General features: G+C 39.5%; 1 long non-coding RNA gene across 4 annotated transcripts in view; it reads right to left on the bottom strand.

The window, feature by feature from the left end:
• LOC120411548 overlaps positions 1–25,576 on the bottom strand; it is a 74,371-nt gene that overhangs the window by 48,348 nt on the left and 447 nt on the right. The window lies entirely within an intron of this gene.

Genomic DNA, 25,576 nt, shown 5'->3' on the forward strand with positions numbered 1-25,576 from the left:
TCTGTCAGCAGCTACCTTGACCCTCCTTCTTGGTCTGTTGGAAGAATGATGGAAACTGTGATCATGTGTCCTGTCATGGGCTTAACAGCCCATGTCCCTGAACCTGAAGAGTTTAAAGAATTCATGGTTTTCTGGGGTTTGTGAGGTTTGGGTTTTTTCAATATTTGGATGTATTTCATAAGAAGTTTTCTGTAATACTATCATTATCTAATCCATTTGGTATGTCCATGAGACATCAGGATGGGCTTTGCTACTGTCTAATGTTCATTCAGGTATTGATGCAAAAAATTCTGTCACTTATTTAAAGGCCAAGAGTAGAAATACAGGCTCAGGCTTGTCTTGGAGTTATAAGAATTGCAACTGTAAAATCACAGTTCAAGTTGTTCTGACTTGGAGGTACAGACATCTATTTTGTACAGATTTCTCTTAAGAAAGATGTGTAAAAGGAAGACATTTGAACTGGTATTACACAGAAAAACACAGCCAAGGATAATTTTGCATTTCCCAAGTGTGCTACTGAAATGCTTTTTCATTATTGGAAAATTTGGAAAGCATACAGATTTTCAGAAGAAAGCAGAAAATAATCCAACACTTTGTCTTTTATGCCTTTTATCCTTTCTTTCAAACCAGATCACTTCTGCTATAGGAAATCAGGCCATTTTTGGCTGTGTTTTTCTGCAAGGTAAGTCCATACTTACATGTAAGTGCAAAAGATGTTCCTGTGTATTTTGCTGGAAGTACTGAGCACATCTGATATTTGTGTAATTGATGCCCAAAGTGACAAGAATGCACTTTCACCAGACAAATATTTTTAAAAAATCCCATGTTAACATGTATATGTTGATAGCAATGTTGAGGTGTTCCCTTCTTTGTTGAGGCAATGAGCATTACTAAGGGAGCAGGCTTTAGAAAGATGCAATCAATTCATTCACAATTTACATGCTTTCTAACTGAGTACAGAAGTGACTGGAATTGCACATCTATGTTGCATAATCTTCTCAGCATCCTATTCATAGCTGGTTCTTGCTTCAGAGGAACATTATAACACTGTCTTATTGCTCCAGCCTGGCTGAAAGGAAACAGAAAATATCATTGGGGTTTTTTTTCTGACCTGTCACAAGATCTACCCTGACAGATTAAAAGAGAAGTCATGGACTAAACTGAATGCCACTGCAGAAGACAAGACAGGGAATGCATTAATCCATTCAGAATTTTTCATTTATTTATTTTTTCCTGCTCTTTCTCCTACCCATTTTCAACTACCCTGCTATGATGCTGGTGATATAAGCAGAGTGACATGTCCCAGGCACTTCAAAAACCCTATCCAGCTACTTTAGTGCCCAGATGAAACACAGTTATGATTCCACTTTTGCTAGACATCAGATGTACTTTCAGGGGAGGGCTGATGTGTGACTGCTTGTGAGAAGCACAGGGAGAGCCATGGCCCACAACAGAAAGAACTTCCCAGTGAGTATGGCCAGCAGGCAGCTCCTGGTTACAATCCCTTTTGCTGGAATAAAAGCCTTCTTACTAGAGCTCCAGCAAATTTTACATATTTCATGCCATTCACTGCAACAGAAAAAAAAATCAGTAGGCAGGCCGCCACTGAGATGTCTAAAGTGTTATGTGTTTACCAATCTGAACCTTTTCTCTACCTTTTGGACTCTGAGTTTAAGAGAGTCTGTCTGATAAAATGTGCTGCAATAATACCACTGGTAGAATTAAAAGGGATCCCTTTGAAAGAAAGTTGTACACAAAACCAGTAGGATCATGGAAACAAGCACCTAGGGGCCTTATAAGCTGAGCTGGTCCATACAGGAGAACGTGGCATTTTTGATGTTGGTCATCAAACGTGCAATTCATAAGTGTGAAGGAGCATTTTCTATATATCCCTGTGTGTGTGTGTTGTGAATGGAAGAATGGCTTTTACACAGCTAAAAGTTTTACCCAGATTTATGTCATCATTATCTAAAAAGCAAATTTTTCACCATGCCTGAGGACTCAAACTCAGGTTTTGTATTGAAATATGTTCATAAAAGTTCAGGTACTTCTCTTTGTACTTTTCTTTGTATCAGCCTTTCTCTTCTTCAGGCCCTTTTCTGGTAAGTATAATTCAAGCACAGCATATCATGCACAATTTAGGTGACTAAAAAGGGACAACTGCACAGTAATCCTGAAAGAGGCATGGGTTGGGGATTGCTTTGGGATCCAATTGATATAATTTCATGTCTCCAGAAGAGTAGCAATAATCTGAGTGTGCAAAGAAATGTTAGGAATGATAGTTCTTGTTGTCTTACACATTGAAGATAGTATTGTTGGAGCAAAGCTGCACATTCTGCCTTTGCAGCACCACTCAAAACCTTCGAAATTTCCTCTGGGAAGAGACAAACAGTATCATAAGTCTTAGGAAAAATGAAGAAAAACTATGAACAGAGGAAAAAAAGACACTAAAGTGCAAGGTTCTTCCATGCTTTTGCTTGGTTTGCTGAAGAGAACAGATAGATGTGTGGAAACACCCTGCTGAAATGCGTGTCTGTTTTCTCAAAAGTCTGGAAGCAATAGATTTACAGCATACAAATTGCTTCTTACTTGTTTGTCTGAAGCTAAATAGAATTGTAGTCCATCATCATTGGCTACGACCACTCTTATCCACAAAGTACTGTAACAACTATGCTCTGGTGGGATATGAACATGTTGGAGTGAGTTAATAATAACAAATTCCCTGAAAGTAAAATTATAAAAGCCTGAGTTTGTGAATCAGCTTTCATGGCAAACTGGAAACTTTTCATTCCTAGAAAAGTATGTCATTCATGTATTTTTCTCCCTCTTAGTTTAATAACCACTCTTCAGACATGAACTTCTCTGTTAATGTAAGAAAGGCACTTGTCTGAAAATCCAGGTGTTAGCCATCGGTCTGTAAGTACAAACAAAGGCTCTACCTATCTATCTATCTAGATGTGGGGTGTGCCCAGCTGCTGCCCTGGAGGGATCTCTGCTGAGGTTTCGCAATTGCCCAGCAGGACTCCCTGGAAAGGCAACCACTTTTTTGGTCAAGGTGAGAAAAGACAGACCCACAATCCTTTAGGAGACCCTATGCAGATCCTTTGTAACCCATTGGCCTTCACCCACCCCCTGTATCCCTATAAGAGCAAGTCCTCTGCCCCTGTGGGACAGAGAGAGCTCTCATCCCTGGCTCTCCCCTTCGCCAGAGGGGACCCACAATAAAGCTCCCTTCGTGCGGAACCAGCCACATGAGCCTCTTGTCTCTCTCTCCAGTCTGGTTTAGCCTCGAGGCTGTCCTGCAGAGCTGAGCTGGAATCACGAGCTGGTATCACTAAAGAGCTGACAGCTTCTGCAAGGGCTCCTCTGCCAGCAGCTGGGGAAGACACCAGACCTCGGGAAGGCGATTCCTTTCGGGACCATCTCCCCGGACTGGTCACCGCTTCCTGGGTCAGAGCTGCTGACCCCATCTCCAGTTGTAATATCTAGACACACAGATATTTAGATAGATAAAGATAAATATTTAAGCTTAGCAGTTTTTTTGTGCTGTGTCTCTGAACTAGGAGCAGCCCATTTCTTACATTAGTTAGTCTTTTGAAAAACATCTCCTTGTCACACTGGAAATCATTCCTGCAATCTTAATGAGTCTATTTCTTGTTTTCTTCTAGAAAGAATGCAATGGCTAGAGCCTGACATCTGGTCAAACTTTTTACTTGACTTGATCTCTCTGTAGGATTAACATTTGGCATTTGGCAGGAGAAAATCTTTTGACATAGATCTAACTCTCTTCTAGAAGGTGACACCTAGCAGGAGGATGCTGACTTGGGAGACTGATGTTTCTTTTTCAGATATCAGCCGTTCAGAGTTTTTTTTTGTTGTTGTTGGTTGGTTTGTTTGTTTGTTTGTTTTTTCCCACAAAGTAAATCAAATCCACAGTAGAAATTTAATTGTAAGCACAGGGGGCAGAGCATGGCATACCTTGGATTCCAACTTGTGTCTTTTAGTCAACTGCTTCTTTTCCTAGATACTTCCCTCCCACTCCCCCTCAGCCCCCTAATAAATAGGAATTTTCAGTTATATTTTCATATATGTGCTGGAGATCAGATTGTACAAGCTCTCTGTTGCTAAATTAAATACTTGTTTAAAGCCGTCCCACCTGACTAATTTTAGGGGGTTCTTTAGTGCTACACATGCTAATTTTCATATTTAGTATCTCTGTACCTTGACGTCTGTATTGGATTGGCACGGCCTGGTTTTTGGCAGCAGGGGGGACACAAAGATGCCTCCTGTGAGGAAGCTGCTGGAAGCTTCCCACCACGGCTGGCAGAGCCAATGCTGATGGCTCTGAAGGTGGACATGCTGCTGGCCAAAACTGGGCCAGTGGGAGAGGTTGGTAACACCTCTGTGATTACATATCTAAGAAGAAAATCAAAGCAAAATCACAAGATTTTGGATTCCAGCCAGAGAAGAGGAGGAGGTGAGAACACGTGAGGGAAACAAGACGGCAACACCAAGGTCAGTGGAGAAGGAGGGGCAGGAGGTGCTCCAGGAGCCGGAGCCGAGGTTCCTCTGCAGGCCGTGGTGCAGCCCATGGTGAAGCCCGCTGTGCCCCTGGCAGCCCATGGATCCACGGGGGATGCAGAGATCCACCCGCAGCCACGTGGCGAGGTGCCCGTGCCGGAGCGGGTGGATGCCTGGAGGGGGCTGTGATCCAGCGGGAGACCCCGGTGCAGAGAGAGGGCCCTGCTTCCAGGCGGGGAGCAGCCTGGCCTTGGAGGGCTGCACCCCGTGGGAAGAGAGAGCCCCGGCGCTGCAGTTTGGGAGGGCTGTGGGCCCGTGGGAGGGGCTCAGGCTGCAGCAGGGGCGGTGGGGCTGCTGCTCCTGAGAGCGGACCCACGCCAGGGAAGTTCAGGAGAACTGTCTCCCGTGGGAGGGACCCACGGCCTCACAGGGGAAGACTCCTCTCCCGGAGCAGCAGAAGGGAATCTCGGTGATGGACTGACCAAGCCCCCATGCCCTGTCTCCCTGTGATATTGGTGGGAAGGAGGAAGGGGCTGGTGGGGGGAAGGTGTTCTAAGGGCTTAATTTACTTCTCATTATCCTCCTCTGATTCTGTTAGTCATAAATTCACTGTACAGCTTAAGTTGAGCCTGTTTCACCCTTGAAGTGTTTCTCCCGGTCCTTATCTCGCTCATGAAGCATTTGTTAATTTTCTTTCCTTTTCCCTCCTCTGCCCGGCTGTGGCAGGGAAGGGTGAGCGAGCGGCTCTCCTGGGTGCCTGGCGTTGGGCCAGCGTCAAACCACGACAACATCTCACCTTTAGAATAAAGATAATGCTCTGCAGGAAAAAAAATTAATAGAGAAATAGCTTATATAGCTATTATGAGTTGTGTAAGTAATTCTGTCCCGATATTGCACTTTTTTTTTTAAACAGCAACTAGATTCCATATTAATTTTTTTATTATATTACAGAGGTTTTGTTAGTAATTTTTGCACAACTATATTCAATTTATATTGAACCATCACACATCCATTTTTATTAAATTCTGTCCTTTCTACTCTAAAGGACATGAAAATATTTATTGTACTTTTTTCATCCTGCAGCCTTGATTTTCTTATTCTCCTGAACTTTCCATGATCTCTAGACCTTTTATAAGTTTTTTTACATATCCTTGTTCTGAAATCCACCTTTCTTCCCTCTTCCTCAGACTTTCAAAAAAAATTTTTACGCAGCAGGCACTTCTGTATATTTACAGGAAACAGATGATTGGTTTGCTTCTTGCTGCTTGAGCTGTTTTACTACAGTTTCAGTGATACAGCAATTGCTGAGCACTATGGGAGTTGATACTTGTTTCTTCTATATACTTGTTTGTATATCTTCCCCAGCCCTATGCATAAAATATACCAATGTATATTGGTATATACCAACATAAATGTGAATGTCATATGCAAGAACTTAACTCACTCTAAATTTACTAAGATATATTTCCTTTGAAGTTTCTTATATTCTTTTCACAGAAAAATATTAAGTGAAAACTTAAAAAGCAAACTCAGATTCTTTAAGGCACTTCTGAAGTTTGTTTCACAAGTAAACATTTCTTTAAAATTTATGCCTCTTTTCATTTTCCTTTTCTAGAACTTTCGTAACCAATACTTCTTCATTTTTTATGATTTCCCAGTGTGTGACAGAAATAATCAGTGCTGAAGCAGGCTTCAGCATTTAATTGGAAGAAATACTTACTGTTTCATTTTTCAGAGTTCACAAAACCCCAAGACTTTTATCAGCTTATGCAGGTATGCCACGACTTCATCTTTAAAAATACAAATATGCACATTTACTAAACCTTTATTTAGTTCCAAAGGAAAACTTATGTTGATAACTATTCATTTCAGATATGTGTGCAAATAATCAACAAAATTTTTTGTACATATCCTTTTAGTGTTTCCTATAAACTTTAATGCATTGCATTTCTTTAAAATTATTTTCCCCCCTGCATTTAGTACTGTAATCACATTAAGAATTGGCAAAACTCCAGCTAAAGGAACTACAGATCTTTTCCTTCCTTAAGGAAGAGTCCTTAAAATTTAATGGCAATGTAATTTAGCTCCCTTTGAAGGCACAGTTGCAAGTGTTTAGAAAATAACTAAGGTTTTGTTATTTGCTTTGCTTTGTTGATAACATTTCCTTAGAAGCTGGGAAATAAGGACTCTTAACCTAAGAATTTATTTTCATTTGCAAAACATAACTTGCTTTATTTATGTTCTTAATTGTAGTTTAAATTAACATATTTAATTTCCTGGAGCATTTAATAATTCACTAATGTTGCAGAGTCAACAAAAGAAATAAACTGATTTTTCTCCATAGATCTTGTCAGAAAGACCTGTCCTTTCAAGATGAAACCAGTAGATGTGTCTTTTCAGATAAAAATTTGGTACTGAATTTCAAAGTAACTGCTGTAGCAGTTACTGTCACATGTGGCTCCCTTGAAGTCAGTTGAACATCCACAGCCAGTGTGATCTACCTGCGTGCCTCTCATGATGGGACCATGGCTTCTGTTTGTAAAAGATGTTTCTGCCCATCAGCAGTTGGTTTTAAGGCAGTTTTTGGTTTTTGTTTGGAAGAGCTAAGTGCACTGGTAAGCTCAGTGCTCTAATAATAATTTGGTTGAGTGTTTCATTTTCTCCTCCCATTTTACTCAGTTTTGAGTGGGAATGCAACTAAGCATAATGTATATTTATAATTAAAAAAGAAAGTTAGTGGGTTTTTTTAGTCAAATTTAAACTGTTCTTAGAACAGTGGAAGGTAAATGATGACTGTCCTTGGTGAGGACCGAACAGTTTCAGTAATCCTTATTAATTTGCATAAAAACTGATGGGACATTTTCTTCAAAAAAACCCCAAACATTTCTTTTTAATAACTCTAGATCCAGATTTGTCTTAGGATTTATTAATGTGAGTGTTATAAATCATGTAACATGGGGTTTTCTAAAACTGGAGAAAAAAAGAGCTGAATAAAACTTAGGTGTCACATCTGGAAATGTTAAGAACTTTCTGCTGGCTTGCTTTTGAGGTAGGTGAGAGGAAATAAAACTCTAGCTCCAGGGCTCTTCTGCCTCAGGTATGATATATATCATTCTCACATATGTGAGGTAAAATCTGCATTTACCCACCCAGTAACATAGGCATTTACCCACCCCCCAAACGGTGAAATTAGATTCATTAATAATAGCCAGTTTTACTCACTGATTGTCACAGACTAGCATACTGCTGTTGTTTTTCTGAAATATCGAGTACATTTCTAAATGATTGAAGAGCTGTTAAGAACAGATTGTTCTTAATGATAAGTTCTGCAAATTCTTTATTAAGCCAAGTCTAGGCATTAACAGACAGGTTCACTTCAAAGGAACCTCTGTGCTTCACTACAGCTGGAGGGAACCTCACTGGCTTTTCAGTGCACATCGTCCTTTTCTGCTCCAAGCTGAGTGTATTTTTATGCCTTCAGCTGTGCAATAGTGAAGAAGACAGCTATAAGGCTGAAACCACAGGTCTGTTTTCATAAAGTCTTATCAAGTGGCTGAATTTTACAGTTTAGTCTCCGCCCTCAAGTTTGAAGCACTGAGCTTTTGATGGCTCTTATGTGTCTATGGGCATGCTTCAGTGATTATGAAGCTGTCTGTATTTTACTACAGATAAATATAGATAGATTGCTTATTTTTCATTCTGGTCTTCTCAAATGTTCTTTTTCACGGTCCTTTTGCTTTGTTAACTAAAGACTCTGAAGGAACAAACAGGAACTGTTTCTCAACATTTTTTCCATGGTGCTGAAGAGTTCTATAAGTAAAAAAAGTTAATCTAGCCAAATCTGGTTAGATTCTCCTTAAGTACACCTAAAAATCTCAATAAGGCATTATTCAGATACCTTCCTTAGGAATTAGAGGTGATAAGAATAACTAAGTTTAACACTGAAGATTGTGAAAGGGAGTATTCAGTCCTGACATCTAGGTGGATATTTTGCTCAAGACTTCCAACTTCCTAATTTTCTCCTTTCATTTTACCTGAGTAAATGAAAGACAGAAGCTCAAGACAGATTTAAAAATAAAGAAATAAATTTTAAAATTCTGTGCTGTGGTAAAAGGATACTGTTCCTCGGACATTCTCTATCTTTTGTTTATGGCTAAAGCATTGGTCTGATATTCTGGAGAAACTGATATATTAGTCCCAGGTCTCTGCTATCACCTTACAAAAATACTGTGGCCTTTCCTTTCCTTCTCCGTGAAACTATAATCCTACTTCAGACTTGATATTAAAGCATTATCATCTGGTTTGCCTAATTTGATTATCTTCAAGGCATGAGCTGTGTCCTACTCTGTCTGGTGGTAAAAGCATAGAAGCACTCTCATATGGCTGAGCTCCTCAGCCCTGCAATAAGAAAAATGATATGTACCATATACTGAAGGATCACATTTGATTTTTGCCCACAGACAGAGATATTCAGATAAGGCAAGGAAGATGTAATTCCCATTAATTTTTACAATTTAATCTGAAATTCAAAAATTGACAATAATGGCTCCTCTTCAGTTGTCAGGGAGTCAGAATTTAAATGCAACATAACAATTTAAATTATAACATTAACAATGGCAAGGAGGTATCTAGAGAGTTTTCCAGCCCAGCAGAGTGTGGGTGTATCTTGGCCCTTGATTTCAAAGACATACGGTCATGTAGTGAAAATCCCACACCATGCCTACCTGCATATCTTCAAGCACTTTTTAAAATGTGGCACTAAAATGCTCTCTAAGTATCAGTGAGATGTCAGGGTACATTGCTGACAGTACCAGCTCTTCCCTAATACCATGGATGAAGATTTGAGGCAGCTCTTAAACATTGTTGTAAAACTTGTTCTCAGTGTAATAAAGTCCTTGACAAGTGGTTAAACAGGACTTTTGCATGATCTGTGGAAATATTCTGAGTACTTTTGTATGAAAAGTAGGGCAACTGTTTAGGAAGATTGTTGACATTCATAAACATATTCCTTCTGTGAGTGCAATTTTAAAACTGCTGTTATAAAATTCATGACTATAAAAAATAAGTCAATTTAAGGGCTTTCCTCCACATTCTTATGGAACAAAAGTGGTTAGCAATCAAGTTAGTAATTTAGTAATTATTAATTTAGTAAATCTATTAATTTGGTAATAAAATTCTGGATCAAGGTCACACAGAGTAATTAAGAAAGATATTTTCTAGCCTGTAGGCAAGAGAAAAATATCCATCAGAATAAAAAATGATGCAGAATGAAGTTCAAGTACAGGAGAAAATGAAGCATAATTGTTTTCAGCAAAAGAAACAGGTAGCACAATAATTTTAAGCAAAGGAAGCAGGAAGCACTGATGCTTCTTTTGCAGTCACACTCTTCTCTTAGGACACCTGTTAATGAATGGATAGTTGTGAAATTTTTGGTTTACCATAGGGATATGGAGTAACAGAGGCAGATGAGAAGAGTCTTGTAACCAGAAGTTAATTGATTATATGCCATTCTGCAAAAAAAGACATTTATAGGCAACCTCTTGTACAACTCAATGAGTGCTCTAGCCTGAGTAGATAATCTATAAAGCTAGAAGGCATAATATTTTCCTTTATCAGAGGAGATTTCTTACAATAGCCAAGTCTGCATTTTTCCAGTGAAAGTTCATCATGTCAATGCTAGTTTCAAGGACCTTCAGATCTCAAATCAACATATCAAAATTCTGTACAGGAAGAGGATGATTCTTCACTGATCACTCTGAACAATTTAAACTCTGGAGTGCTAAAAGGAGTCTTAGTCTGTCTAGTCCTTCTAGTCTTTCTAGTCCTTCTAGTTCTCTTTCTGACTTAATTTTTTATCAGTTAAGCTTCAGATAGAGTATAGCCCTCCTGTGCTATGCACTGTACCTTTGCATTGGGACTAACTGTAATAAGAAATCTTTAGAATGAATATCTTTTCTCCCTAATTCAACATTACAGGTGAAAATGTATAAAGAAGCCAGTGAGCACTTTCTTTAAAAGAAATGTAAGTTTTTGCACTAGGAGTTGATTCTGTGATGTAGAAGTCTCAGCTGCAGCTTTGCAGATTTTTCTCTGGTGTGATATTGATAACATAAAAGAAACAGAGAGGTTTTACTTATTAATAAAATTTCATGAAGCTTTTGTCTAACTTGGACTGTTTCTGCTTGGCCTTGAAAAGGCACCAAGGTATCTACATATCCTTTTCTAGGAACACAAAAGAAGAAGAAAGTCTCCTTGCTAATAAAATGGGAGCATTGAAACTTCAGATGCAGATCCTGTAATTTCCTCAGTGGTTGAGAATGTCTTAGGATCACAGATGCAGGTGTTTAAAAAACTTTCCTAGTGTGACAACTGTGCTATAAAGGACCTAAATGTGTGTCAAGTAGGGAAGTTCAGGAAGAACATTGAGTACTAAAAAATCTGATCTGCATTCAGGTTTACCAAACTGTGTTTGTTACTAGAACAGCTGTGTTATCAATGTTATATAAGACAAATACATTCTGCACTCATGTCACACCCTTAAGAGAGGTTACAGTAATGAAGAGGTGTAATGAAGAGAAGAGGAAGGGAAGAGGAAGAGAAGAGAAGAGAATGGAATAGTGTATTGACAGTAGTATCTCATGACAAGATTCTGGCAGTGGGGGAGTGGGCTACAGAGATGGTTTCTGTGGGAAGCTGCCGGAAGGTTCCCCCATGTCCCACAGAGTCAAGGCCAGCTGGCTCCAAGCTGAAGTCATTGCTGGCCAAGATCAAATTCATCAGCAACTGTGGTAGCTAGTCTAAGGTAACGTATTAGAGAAGGAAAAAAAATATGCTACTGTGCAGAAGTAATGGCACTCACAGAAGAGAATAGTGAGAATATGTGGGAAGAACAGCTCTGCAGACACCAATGCCGGTGAAGAAGGCGGGGAGGAGGTGCTTCAGGTGCCAGTGCTGAGATTCCCCTTAAGCCCGTGGTGCAGACCATGGTGAGGCAGAATGTGACCCTGCAGCCCATGGGGGTCCATAGTGAAGAAAAGATCCACCTGTGGCCCATGGAAGATCACAGTGGATGCCTGAAAGAAGGCTTTGATCTCTGGGAAGCCCACACTGGAGCAGATTTACTGGTAGGGCTTGTGACCCATGGGGGACCTATGCTGGAGCAGCCTGTTCCTGAAGGACTGCATCCATAGAAAGGGTCCCACACTGGAGCAGCTCATGAAGAACTGTAACACATGGAAGGACTAACATTGGGAAGTTGATGGAAGACTGTAGGGAGCATGCTGGAGCAGGGGAAGGAGTCCTCCCCTTGAGGAAGTAGTAGCAGTGGAAACAACCTGAGATGAACTGACCATAATCCCTTGTCCCTATCTCCCTGTCCTGCTGGAGGGAGGAGGTAGGGAATCATGAATAAAGTTAAGCCTGGGAAGTAGGGATGAGTGGAGAGAGGTATTTTAAAGATTTGTTTTACTTCTCATTATCCTGCTTTGGTTTTGATTGGTAATAAATTCAACTAATTTCCCTAAGTTGAGTCTATTTTGTCCTGGACAGTAATTGGTGCATGATCTCTCACTGTCTCACTGTCTTTATCTCAACTCATAACTTTTTGTTTTATTTTCCTCTCTCCTGTCCAGCTGGGGAGGGGAGTAATAGCATGGCTTTTGTGGGCTTGGGATCCATCCAGGGTCAAGTCACCACAAATGAAATATTCAAGTTGGAAGGGGCCTGCAATAATCATCCATTACAACTGTCCAGTCACTCAGAGTCAACCAAAAGTTAAAGCATGGTATTAAGGGCATTGACCAAATGTCTCTTGAACACCAACAGACATAGATAGGGCTTTGACCACCTCTCTAGATAGTCTCTTCCAGTGTTTGATCACCCTTTCAGTAATGTCCATTACAAACCACCCCTGATACAGCTTTGATCCATTTCTACATGCCCTATTACTGGATCCTAGAGGAAAGATCTCAGCACCTCCCTCTCTACTCCCCTTCCTCAGGAATCTGTGGAGAGCAGTGAGGTCAGCCTCAGCCTCCATTTCTGCAAATGAGACCAGTCCAGGGTCCTCAGACACTCCTTACAGGACACAGTACCCAGCCCTTTCCTCAGCTTTGGTGCCCTCCTCTGGATACAATCAAGGGCCAGCACGTCCTTCTCAAACGGAGTGACCCAGCACAGACACAACAGTCAACTCAGGCCACACCAGTGCTGAATACAGCAGGATAATCTTCTCTCTGACTGCCTGGCTGTGCTGTGTTTGATGCCTCCCAGGACGCAGTTTGCCCTCTTGGCTGCCCCAGGCACACTGCTGGCTCACAGTGATCCTGCTGCCAACCAGCACCCCAGATCCTGTTCTGCAGGGCTGATCTCCAGCCACTCTCCCAGTTTGTACTTGTGTCCAGAGTAAGCCCACCTAAAGTGCAGAATCCCACATTTGGTCTTGCTAAATTCATGCCACTGGTGATTGCTTAATGCTCCAATCTAGCTAGATATCCTGGAAGGTCTCTTGGGAGAGTCAACACCTCACAGTTTGGTGTCATCAGCCAATTTGTGTGTTTCTAGTCCCTATATCCACATCACTGATGAAGACACTGAACAAACTGCCTCTAGAACAGAACTGTGAATCATCACCTTATATTGCCAATTCTTTACATTAGCTTTGTGCGTAGATAGATCATCAGCACTGTCCCATGATCTTATGCACAGACATGCTTTATTTTCATTTAGATCAGCAGGAACACCCAATGCAATGCTTACTTGGACTTTTTGTGTTGTTTAGGAGGAGAGGTTATCAGATTACATTAGAATGGCATAGGGAGATGATGTGTTACTTATAAAATTAACTGTTGCATAGACAAATAAACTGCATTTGAATTAATTTAAAGGTGGGGTAAGTGTACATTAGTTTTATGATCAGTGTGTTTTGTCATATAATTGCAGTACCACTTGCAAACCCCCAGCTGCTCTTATCATAGAAATGGAGTTTCAATATCATACGCTGATCCATCTGCAAGACAAAAAAGCAACATCCTCTCCTAAGACAAAACAAAACAAAAAAGAGCAACAGTGCTATTACCAGGGATCTTTGATAATTTTAGAATTATATTAATGAGCAGAAAGTAATTAGACTACTGATTTGCCCTGGCCAGAGACTGCAGTGATGAAAAGTGTAAATTAAACATGAGGTAAAGAGAGCTCTAAACATCAGTTACAATATCCCCATCTTTTCTTCCTTGTAAGCTATTGTTCTGTCATTTGTGTGTCATTTGGGAGTTAATTAATCAAACAGAATGTGAACTCTCTTTTGTTCTTCACTGTGCTCAGGACCAGGTTGCCCTGTTACTGTAAGGAACCTTCCCAGTGCCTGTCTCTTTGAATAAACAGATGATACAGAACAGAGGATGGCAGCACTGATCTTTTTTGTGAGTGCTGGGGCTGTGTCTATTGTAGGATGCACAGAAGGGATCTGAAATGGTTTCTAACTAATGTTGAATTTGAATATAGAGACTGAGCCTGCAATAGCAGGAAAGACAACCATATGCAGTGCAGGCTGGGCAGTACTGTATTTACTGATGTCTCTGAATAACTTAGATAATCCTGAGATTGCCAAGTCATTATTGAGGGTTTCTGAGGTCTCTGCTGCAGTTTAAGAAGAAAACAAGACACCTGTTATATTAGAAAAGAACACTAGAAAATGATATAAAGGTGTTTATGTCAATATTTATTTATTCATTTACATTTAAAATAAAACAGTGATATCTGTCTAGACCTCTTGGAGCAGTGACAAGCAGTATGATCAGTAAATCTTTGCAGGGCTGAAATTACTTTTTCAGCAGAAACACAGCTACCCTCTTCTCCTTTTGTCATGGCACAAAGCATTACTCTGCTCAACTTACAGGCTACTACAATACTGGAGCTCTAAGTAGATGCTTACATTTTCGCTCCAATGGTTTAATGCTTTTAAAATCCTGGTGCTTACTTCTCTATGAAAATGGTTTTTTGAGGATGTTTATGGTTAGGACTTTTATTAGGCATTGGAGACTTTTGTTTCCATGGTTGTTTGTAAACAAACAATGAACAGAAGAATGACACCAAATTCAAAATACCACAACAATGATGGTACATATATGCTACTTTATGTTTCAGGAGTATTTCAATAATGAGAATTGTGCCAAAAAGGGAAAGAGCTAAAGTTATATGCATTCATAAGAAATGCTAATAATTCTGTAAGGGATTTAAATAAAGGCTTTTAGTAGCATATCTGCTATTTTGAAACCACTTGAATTTGTTAAATAAAAGAAGTCCTTCTCCTCATTAACCTTGTCTTGATTTCTTTCCTCTGGCACTGCCTGTCCAGACATCTCAACACACGTCAGGGATGCAGAAGAAGCATGATCTCTGTTTTAAAGATGAAAAAAATGTGGCACAGAGAGTTTACAGAGACAGATGTTACACTGTTGGTACAACTCTACTCACTTAGTGGAAAAAATAATTCCTGAAATCTGGGGTATTTCAAATGTGCATGCTTTAAAAAGTTAAAATTTGGTGTTCTTAGGTTTTGGTTCTGACTGCTGAAGATCTCTGAATGGATTATGAACTGTTACACTGCAGAAGTCCTAAGTTTTGCCTGGGTCCAGGTTAAAGATGTGCATATTATCCCACAGGATGGTTGTAATTGCTAAAAGTGAAGCGGTACTTGTCACTGTACTTGCTTAGACCAGCTCTCACCTCCGGGTGACCCAGGAGGAAATTGAGACACAAAGTATAAGTGGATGTGTCAGGATTACTTGGGGAAACTGCCCTCAGGATTTACAACACCTGACTCTGAGCCCTGAAGCCTTCCCGAGCATTGGCCTGTGACTGTGTAGATACTCCTGGTCTTTCTTTTTGTCCAAATCTTTCTTATATATGAGCCATCATGGGTGCAAGAGGAAAAACTGTGAAAATTCAGGATAGTTGCAAGAAAATGGTAAGGATTAAAACCTGTTGGGACCCTGTTGCTCCTGCCCAAGATGGGGAAGGAAGTTACCATGAAGCTTTTGCTGACATAGAAGATGTCTCCCTCTGGGCAAGGAAAGATTTTGAACTAGATAATAATATTAGTATTAATATCAACAGTAACAAAACCACCACCAACAACAATAAAATGACAACAACAGCAATAGTAATAATAATAATAGCAGCAGGGCTTTATTAAAAAGAAAAAAGCTTTTGTCAGGTGAATTAAACGTGTGAGCACTAAAGATCTATTGAGCATAGGCAGGGATATAAAAGAAGTCAAAATATTCAGAACAGCTTCCTAACATGCAGCAGTGTTACCATGGCAACAAGAACTTAAACTCCCTCTAGGTGAGGTTGCCCCCTTTTTTGCCTCATTCACTTAGCAAAGTAGTAAAGACAGGGGGCAGTTCTCAGGGATGATAAGTATTGACAGCAAACTCAAAGAATCTCCTGAAATGCTTTGTAAACCTCTGTGATGAACAGTTTTACATCCACACTGAAAAAATATGGAACAACCCTTTTAATGTTTTGCTGAATCTTTAGCAATTTGACATCCTCTGAAAGATGCCATGCCATACAATTTCTAAAGTAATAATTTTCCCTAGATTAGAGATGCATGATAAGGACTTATTAGCTATGCAGCTCTCAGTAGAAGTGAAGGGAATAACTGAAATTTTTTAGATATAAAGCTGTGCAAACACACAGTCTGGTATTTTTATTGTTGACCATTCTATTCTTCTAGACTAGATTTTTGTGCAATATTTATCTTAAAATAGGAAAACCTGTATTGAAACAGTTTATCCGCTAGCAGAGTGAGAGACGTAACACCACACAACCCACAGGAGCTGCCTTTGGCGGTTGTTTCACATCTTGTGCAGTCCACTGATCAACCCTGTCACTTACAGAGGAGCTTAAGAAAACATACCAACAACTACAAATGCTATGTCACAGCTTTTCTACATAAGTATAACTAGGACCAGAAGAACACTTCCAGAAGAGATTCATAGAGAAATCCTCCCTTAGATTACCTCCTGACTCTTGAGATAGGAGGTCTTTTTTAGTGTAATCAGCTGAGGGAATCCATGAAGAAAGAAACTACTTTCTTGACTTAATTGAGATACAAAATTTGACATAAAAAAGACAAGATGACTTACCAATAAGAGGACTCTTACTGACAAGAGGACTGGACCTATAATTTCTCATTAAATTTGTAGCTTTTTACCCTTTCAGACATAAATCAGAGAACTAAAATTTGTTCCAGTTGAGCAGGAAACTATAGAGTCTGCTAAATTCTGGTTCAATTGCAGCAAGCCAGGTAATACGGTGATTTTTCTCCTGAAGTCTAATAGTGTAATTTATTAATTTAGTTGGGAAGTTCCTAACTAATTTCTCTGTGAACCTCTCTGGTGATGAGCAATGCAGAGTTTCATCCTTTGGGGAAGAAAAAGAAGATTACTGTTGAGGAGCACATTCACTGAGGTAGCTTGTGGTGCAGCTGCAGTGGGAGCTGCAGGTTGAGCTCTGGCAAAGAGGCCGTGAAGAGCTGACCCTCGGCACAACAAGGGCCCAGGGACCTGTGGCCCAGCCAGGGGACCGGACACTGAGACACGGCAGGAGCTGATGATCCCAGACCTTCCCACACTCAGACTGGTGAGGGGATAAAAGCCCAGGAGTTCCTTTGTTCTGGGTCCCTCCTCAGAGGCACCAGCTCGAGCTGTTAGTTTGTTATTTAGTTAATTCACCAAGAGGTTCTTGCTCTGGGATGGGAAACCTGGGGTCAATGCAATAAGGAAACCTGGTGTGACTGCATGAGTGTGGGGGGTGTAGCTGGGAAAGGGCCTTGGTCCCAGCTCAGGTGGTGGGAGAGTGACTGCCAGACAGGAAAATTTCCTTAACAGCTGTCATTACGCCCATGTCCAGGTCACAAAGATCCAGAAGAAAAGTAAGTGAACTTAATATTAAAATTTTGGCTAGCTGCCTGGTTAAAAAAAAAAAAAAAATTTTCATTTCATTTAATTTCATTTCTTTAAAAAAACCCCAAAAAATTATTTTATTTATAATATTTATGCCATAAAAAGCTATAACAAAGAAAATTCAAACACATAGTTTCCAGAGCAGAAGGAATTTTGTCCTTCTAACTTAAGGATGTTTCTACAGCATGTGTTTGGTGTGTCTGGTGGTTTTTTGCACAGATTCAGTGTTTATGCACTGTATGGCTTGTTCACACACTTTTGTCTTGGAAAGCGCAACCTGATGCATGGGAAGAGTAGTCTACAGTAGTGTGCTGCTAAAATGAATACTACTAACACTTGTGAGAAAACATGCTTGGAAAGAAGCAAGCTGTCAGGAGACCTTTTATTAATCTGGAAAACTTCTAAGACCTTACTTTAAAGCTCCTTCTCATGGAAATGCACTTTTTGTAACATTAGGAGCAAACACATCCAAATGGTGTTATTTGAAACCTATCTGAAACACTGGTTCTGCATCTTGTGCAAAATGGCAAAAGTATGTAATTAAGAAAAGGAGACCAGGAGACCATGTTATTTAACCTAGGAGGTCAAAGAAGCTGTAGTTTTTCAGGAATACCATCTTCTTGTGGAAATTTCTTTATACTGTAAACACATTTTTTTAATTGTGCAGTTTCAGAAAGACCTTTTCTTACTTGGGCCATTTTTTTCAGGAATGTCAATGGTGATTCGCAGTAATGGACTGATTTAGACTGAGGAGAACCTCAATTAAGTTTTTCAATGTCTCCCATGATGGAGATCCCACAGCCTTTATGTTCAGCTCCAGTCTTTGTTTACCCTGAAGAGTTAGTTCCTTGTATCTATTTACCTATAGCCCCTTATTTCTTGTGCTATAACTTGTGCTTGTTGCTCTTTATCCTTCTGTTCTGTACCTCCAAAAAGTGTGTGGCCAATTTTCTCTGTAACTTACCATATATTAGGTAGTTGAAGTTAATATTTAGATTCCTCAGCAGCTGCCTTATGCAGGTCAGTTATACTGTTCAGTCCCACCTTGTTTGTTGTGTGCTACCAGCCCTGGCTGCCTTAGGGAACCCTCTGCTAGACTCACTTCAGTGTAGCAGTGTCTTTCTGTTTCCTGGGGACATAAAACTGGATGAAGGGCTCCTGATTTGGGCTCACAAGTGCTGTGAAGGTCTGAAGCATACTTTCTTTCATGTTAGTCTGCCTGTGCCTGTCCTTTCTGTCAGCTTTCTTAGTTATAAACATATCATGCTTCATAACCATCATATAAGATTCATGTAGATATACACCTAAAATATGTGGGCAGGCTTTGCTGACTTTTTAAAAAAAGTTCTGTATCACCTGAATGGCAGTAAAAATGTAACAGTTATTTCCAAATATGCCTTCAGATTCCTGCTGACTGACATTCCCTGGTGAACAGGGCAGTGGTGCCATATGGCATTAATACATGACATTCCCTCTGAGACATTTCAGGACCTCTGCATGCTCTTTTGACCTATTGCCCCTATTGTTTCAGGTGGCTTGAAGGCAAGAATGGTGGAGACAGCAAGGCCATGACCTTGCCTTCTGCAAACCAAAGCACATGCTACACAGTGGTAAGAAATATTTTTCCTTGATTCAACCTTAAGTGTGTGTCTTGTCATAGAATATGGGTAGAAAAACTGTATGATTACGTTCTTTCTACTGAAAAACAATGCATACTGAAACTAGTTTAGAACACAGGGAGATTGGTAATTTCAGATTCTCTGGCTGTTGCTAAAAACAGCCTATGGCCTCTAGAGCACGGAGGAGTTAGCTTGCTGGCTCTTGTTATGTCTTGCTAAATTTTCCTTCTTCTGTTGTGCTTTTCTTGGTGAGAAGAGTGTATCAGAGCTGACACCAATATATTGCAGTGTAGATCACTATAGAAATTTCTTCTTTGGGTAGTGGGGATAAAAGGGAAGACAAAAAATTAGTGTAAAATCCCTGTCTTGCTGAGATTCAGGAAAAGTTAACATTCAGAAAATTTCCATTTTGCCATGGCTGGAAATAAGAGGGTTATGTTGCTGGAGCTGCAGTGTAATCTTCTCTTAGAACATACCTTTTAAATCAAAGAAAGTCCTTTATCCTTTTTGTCTTTTGCTTCCTGATATTACCCATAATTAACTTTGCCATATAGTTTTAGATGAGGCCAGAAGTTTTACACTAAAAGAATGCTCATTTCTTCTTATAAGCATGCCAGGGATAATATTTTGACACTATATATGGTGCCACTTTGAAAAACTTGTAGAAAGTTGTAGCAGATGAGGGACCTTTTTCTCCCACAGAGGGCAGTGTTTATTTGCTGAACAATTTATCATTTAGTGTGTGCATTGTTATACAATGTACCCTTTCCACAAGCAAAGAGCAGAAAAGGACACTGCAAATAAGTCCCGTCTTTTTTTCTTTCTATTTTTCATTACTATTGCTGGGGGCATAAATGTCTTTTTAATGAAGATTAAAAAAAAAAAAAAGAAATAAATGTTTTCCATACCACAGAATTTGAGACAATGAAAGAGGAATTCCTTCCTACAGTAAAACTTGCTGCTGGAAATGTACAGACATGTTTAAACCTCCCAAAATTATCATACAACCTTCCTTCCTTTCACATACAGGTACATGGTGTCACCTTTCTCATCAACAAAAACCTTAGTAAATGTTATAGTGTTCTTTACTCAAGTACATGAAGATAGAAACACTTGCCAAGTCTTAAGTTTAGGTGGTTGTGGTCTAGGTAACATAAGTTTAGTCAGTTGCGGCATCTTACAACAAATGAGACTATCAAGTCAATTGCAGGTATGGAATTAGATATCTGGATAACTTGTTAAATATAGCAACACCACTACCCATCCCCCTCACACCCCAAAAATATTGTAGTGAAAAGAAAGCAATAAAGTACAATATTTGCATGATGCATAGACTATTTTCAGAGGTTCTATCTGATCTGGATAAGGTCTAGAGCTAAAGTACTCTCTGAAAGTTTTACTTCAGTGAAATTGCCTAAAACCCCCAAGATCCTCAATGTAAAACAACAGTAGTGACATTTGTGCATGATATTTTATTTGGGGATCAGTTACCAGATGGTAGAACTTTGCTGTATCTTAATATATCTGTTTTCCTTAGCTGCCCATTTATTACAGACTATTCCCTGAAATTTACTTCCTAGTGCTTAAATGAAAGAGTTGATTGAAAAAGGAAAAAATTAACTGCCATGTAGAAACTTGAAAGTAGAAATTGTTTTGCAATTTTGTGCTATTTGAAGCAGAACAGATTTTAATATTTGTACTAATTTTTTTAAAATACAAGAGTAATTTTAATTTTTAACCTCTTTTTAATTTGCTTTCATTTATTATTATTATTGTTGTTGTTGTTATTGTTAGTAGTATTATTATTAGTATTAATTTTGGTATTATGATTATGTATTTTTCAGTCAGGTAACATAAACCAAATGATAGAGAGAGGTGCTCTGTGAATTTTTTTTTTTTTTTCTGTTTCTATATTCTCCACTACTTTTGGTAAGAATAACAAAAACCTTGACCTTGGGGAAAAAATAATAGCTTGGAGACTCTCAGTTCTAAAGGAATAGATATTAATTTTTTTCAATATGTCTTGTAAAAGGTTAGGTATTTCTTTTTCACCTTTTTTAAAAAAAGACAATCAGAAAATTAGTCTTCTAGTTCTCACTCAAGTTCTTCCATGATAAAGATAATTTAATAGGTTACAGAGTGGAAGATAAAAAATATTTTGGTAAGTGGGTGAAAAATCCAGAAGCTAGAGATTTTTTTTGAACACAACTTTAAAAAAATCTAACGGCTAAGGTACTATTTTAGTTGGAAATTCCTTCTCAAATATCAGAAATTACATTAAATAATGATTTTACAAATCACTAAAAATATATTTATCACTAAAAGCTGATATGTGTGAGAAAGAGGAATTATTTTAGTTAAAGCAATCAAAGACAATGAAATAATTTTCAGCAAAGTGCTGATTATATGTGCAGTTTTGTTCACTTCAGTTCCTGATTGTTATGCTAGCTGAAGAGAGAGACCTTGGTGCCATTCTTCAGTCAGAAATGAGGGTTCAAAAAAGGCGAATGCAGGGTCCTGCACCTGGGGAGGAACAGCCCCAGGAACCAGCACAGGCTGGGGGTGACCTGCTGGAAAGCAGCTCTGTGGAGGAGCTGGGGGTCCTGCTGGACAACAAGCTCTCCATGAGCCAGCAGTGCCTTGGTGACCAAGGCCAATGACATCCTGGGGTGCCTTAGGAAGAGCATTGCCAGCAGGTTGAGGGAGGTGATCCTGCCTCTCTACTCAGCCCTGGTAATGCTGCATTTGGAGTGCTGTGTCCAGTTCTGGGTACCTCAGCACAAGACAGACATGGAGCTCCTGGAGCTGGTCCAGCAGAGGGTGACAAAGATGATTGAGGGACTGGAGCATCTCTCTTATGAGGAAAGGCTGAGGGAGCTGGGCCTATTCAGCCTCAAGAAGAGACAACTGGGAGGGGACCTTATCAATATTTTTAAGTATCTAGAAGGAGGGTGTCACAGAATCACAGAAATACTGAGGTTGGAAAGGACCTTTAAGATCATCAAGTTCAACCTTTGACTGACCACCCTTGTCAATTAAAGGGTGCACTTATCCAAGTCATGGGCTGCCAGCTTTTCCAGGAAAATGCCATGGGAGACAGTATCAAATGCTTTGCTTAAGTACACATCCACAGACTTTCCCTCATCCTCAAGGTGGGTCAGTTGGTCATAAAAGGAGATCAGGTTGGTGAAGCAGGACCGGCCTTTTCTAAATCTATGCTGGCTAGGCCAGATCCCTTTGCTGTCCTGTGTGTCTGCTGCATGATCACACTCCAGATGATCTGCTCCATAACCTTCCCCAGCACTGAGGTCAAGGGGATGGAGCCAGGCTCTTCTCAGTGGTGCCAAGCAATGGGACAAGGTACAACAGGCAGAAACTGATATTTCTGAACAGAAGTTCCACCTGAATATGAGGAAGAACTTTACTGTGTGGATGATGGCACACTGGAACAGGTTGCCCAGAGAGGGTGTTGAGTCTCCCTCATTGGAGATATTCACAATCCTGTGCCATGTGCTTTAGGATGACCCTGCTTGAGCAGAGAGGTTGGACCAGATAACTCTCTGTCATGCCTTCCAACCTTACCCATTTTGTGTTTATGTGGTTCCGTGAATGGTGAAATGAAATGCCTGCTTTGATGATACACCCTCTCTGAAAGCTTGTTTTCAGCATAGATCACTTTTCTGTTCTGATTTACAAGTCAGTACCAGATATTATTTCTTTGTCAGAACTGCACAGTTGTGCAGGAATGCAAATGCAGGAAAAGAAAACTTTCTGTCCACAATATTGCCAGACCCTCAGTACCCCAAGTGTTTTTGTTACCTAACAGAGAGTGTCCTCAGAGACAAGTGTAAGGAGCTTTGGGGTTCAGTCTGGACCGGGCGTAGACGAAGACAGTGACGAGATCTCTATAAGCAGATCTTGGGACATGCGGTTTATTGCAAAGGACGTGGGTACAGGGGCACTGCTCAGAGCTGCAGCTGGCAGCTCTGAGCAGGCCCAAGAGAGCAAGAGAGTAAGCGGGTAAGAGAGAGAGAGAGCGAGAGGAAAGAGAGTGAAGAAGAAGTAGTAAGAGTGTGTAAGAGTGGAATGGAATGGAATGCTGAAGTCTTGGTTACAATACAATAAATCATCTTCTGTACTGAATATTCTAATTGTCACTAACCAATCTAATACAAGATACAAATCCTATAGCATTTACATACAGCCTATAAGAGTTCTTATATTACCATAGAGTGTTACATCTTAACTTCTAAAAACTACTCTTTGGACCCCTTCTGCTGAGCTAGTAGGGTCTGCTCTGACCCTTGGACCTGCCTGCTAGCAGAGGGTATTGTTCAGTCAAGAGGGGATTACCTTCAGTCGGCCATACCATTGTTTTCCAGTTGTTCAGTAACTAAGACTTGGTATTTCAAAAGTGGCTTTCATTTTGATGTCGCCTGTAGTTTTCATATTCCCAAAATCTTTTGTCAGGCAATCATATTTATAAGGCTTTCCTGTTTCATCTTCCCCAACAGACAAGTTTTGTGCTGGTCTGTATTTGGAGAGCCCCATTCACAGGGAGCACTCTGGGGAGCTTTTATATTAATTGCCATTCAGCCTTCTGGGTCCTCTGAGGGAAAAAACAATCGACAGTTGTTTGAGTTTGTTTATTCTGGCAAAGGGGAAGCTGCTGATATTTATATTAAGAAAATGTTCCCCCCCAGATCCTTGCTGTTTTGAATGAGCCATCTAAACTTGCCTGCTTGAGTGACAAAATATACTGTAACAGTTGTTCTATAACTTGTTTTGGTGTAATATTAACAGAGAATGATGCTGCTAATAAGTAAGTCTTAAACTTACCACGAGAAATATATCCTGAAACTGAAAGTGTTCCCTGCAGCAAGGAGTTAGTCATATAGATAAATCTACACCCACATGCTTTCCTTCTTTAAAACATACTGTAGAGGTGAAAAAGTCATCAATATTCTTTGTATCATTCAAAGAGTGCAAGCCAGCCCCATGGGGCTTCAGAGTCTCCAATCCCAAGCTGTACTTTTAGGCAATATTATTACAATCTCAGCAGAAAAAATCACATGGAGCAAAAAGATCCTCTTATCTTTCCTGTCTCTGTTTTTTTAACGAAGTTGTTTTAAAATTAAGTATTAGAGAATGTGCCCCTCAAATCTTTATTGTTTTGAATAAGGCATCTAAATTTGCCTGCTTGAGTGACATAACAAAATTCCTCTTAGCATCAGTGGAGTTACTTGATAGCTGTGACTACTTATAATGGGTATTCTGGGACTAATGTACTTTCTCTTACATCTTGAGATTAAAAAAACCTTCTTAACTTGTTGGAAGTTGAAAAAGCACCTGGATTTAGACAAATCATTTGATACAAAGCTTTTAAAGTAAATAATCCCTAAAAATATTATATTCGGTATTTAGCTGTGATCTATGTGTTGCTAAATTCAAAAGTCTCATTTGTGAAAAACACATCAAAAAACACTTTGAAAATTGAGAAGACAAAAGAGGAAACTGTACTGGTCAAATGTCAGCACAGAAGCTGAAGTCTCCACAATATATCCAGACCTACAGCCTAAAGGTACCTGTGGCCATTACATGAAATAAAAACAGTGCTTGGAAAAACACCTCAAAAAACAACAAACCAAATCAAAAACCAAAACAACAAAAAACAAAACAAAAACCTCAAAACAAAACAAAACTACAAGATATGAAAATGAGTCCATTCTAAGAAGCTGCTTCAAAAAACCAAATTCACGATGATGATGACCTTTTAGTGCATCTAAACATCAGCTATAAACCATACAAGAAATAAAGGAAACTTTGGACAAGCTTCCAGCATTTCCACCAATATAATACCACCAATAAACTTTACTATCAACTTCAATTGCCTCAATGAAATGGCCAATAAAAATCTTTTAAAAGGTGTTATCAGTCAAAAGCTTTCCTGATATTGCACCATTGAAAACTCCTTATGATAACCATCTGTAAAAGGTAATTCTATAAACAGCAACAGGAAAAAAAATTAAACCACAACCGAAAAATGAACCCAGAACCCACCCCCAAAAACAGGTCATATGTATTAATGGGAAAAGTTTCATTTCTTGAAGAATAGAAATAAATAAAGTCTGGTTTGGCAAAAAAATAAATAGTGCCTCAAAAAAGCATGCTCATACTGAGTCAAGAAAAAACCCCCACTGTCTAAATAACTGCAGCATCTAGGGACTTTTTTCCAGGAATTTTTAGCCCACATTGTGAGGACCTAGCCTAGGTTGAATACCTCAGGGGATAAGCCAGCTTTAGAAAGGCAGGTATTAAACTAGTAAACACAAAACATAAAATGTATTAAAAAAAGATTTTGTTTGCTATAGTAAAACCAAACTGCCACAGTAAAATGCATCTCAACATTCTGTACTAATACCTGTCTTCCAGTATCAGAGGCAGTGTTTTTCTCTGCTCTTG

This window comes from Corvus cornix, chromosome Z (genome assembly GCF_000738735.6).
Source record: "Corvus cornix cornix isolate S_Up_H32 chromosome Z, ASM73873v5, whole genome shotgun sequence".
NCBI lineage: Eukaryota > Metazoa > Chordata > Aves > Passeriformes > Corvidae > Corvus > Corvus cornix.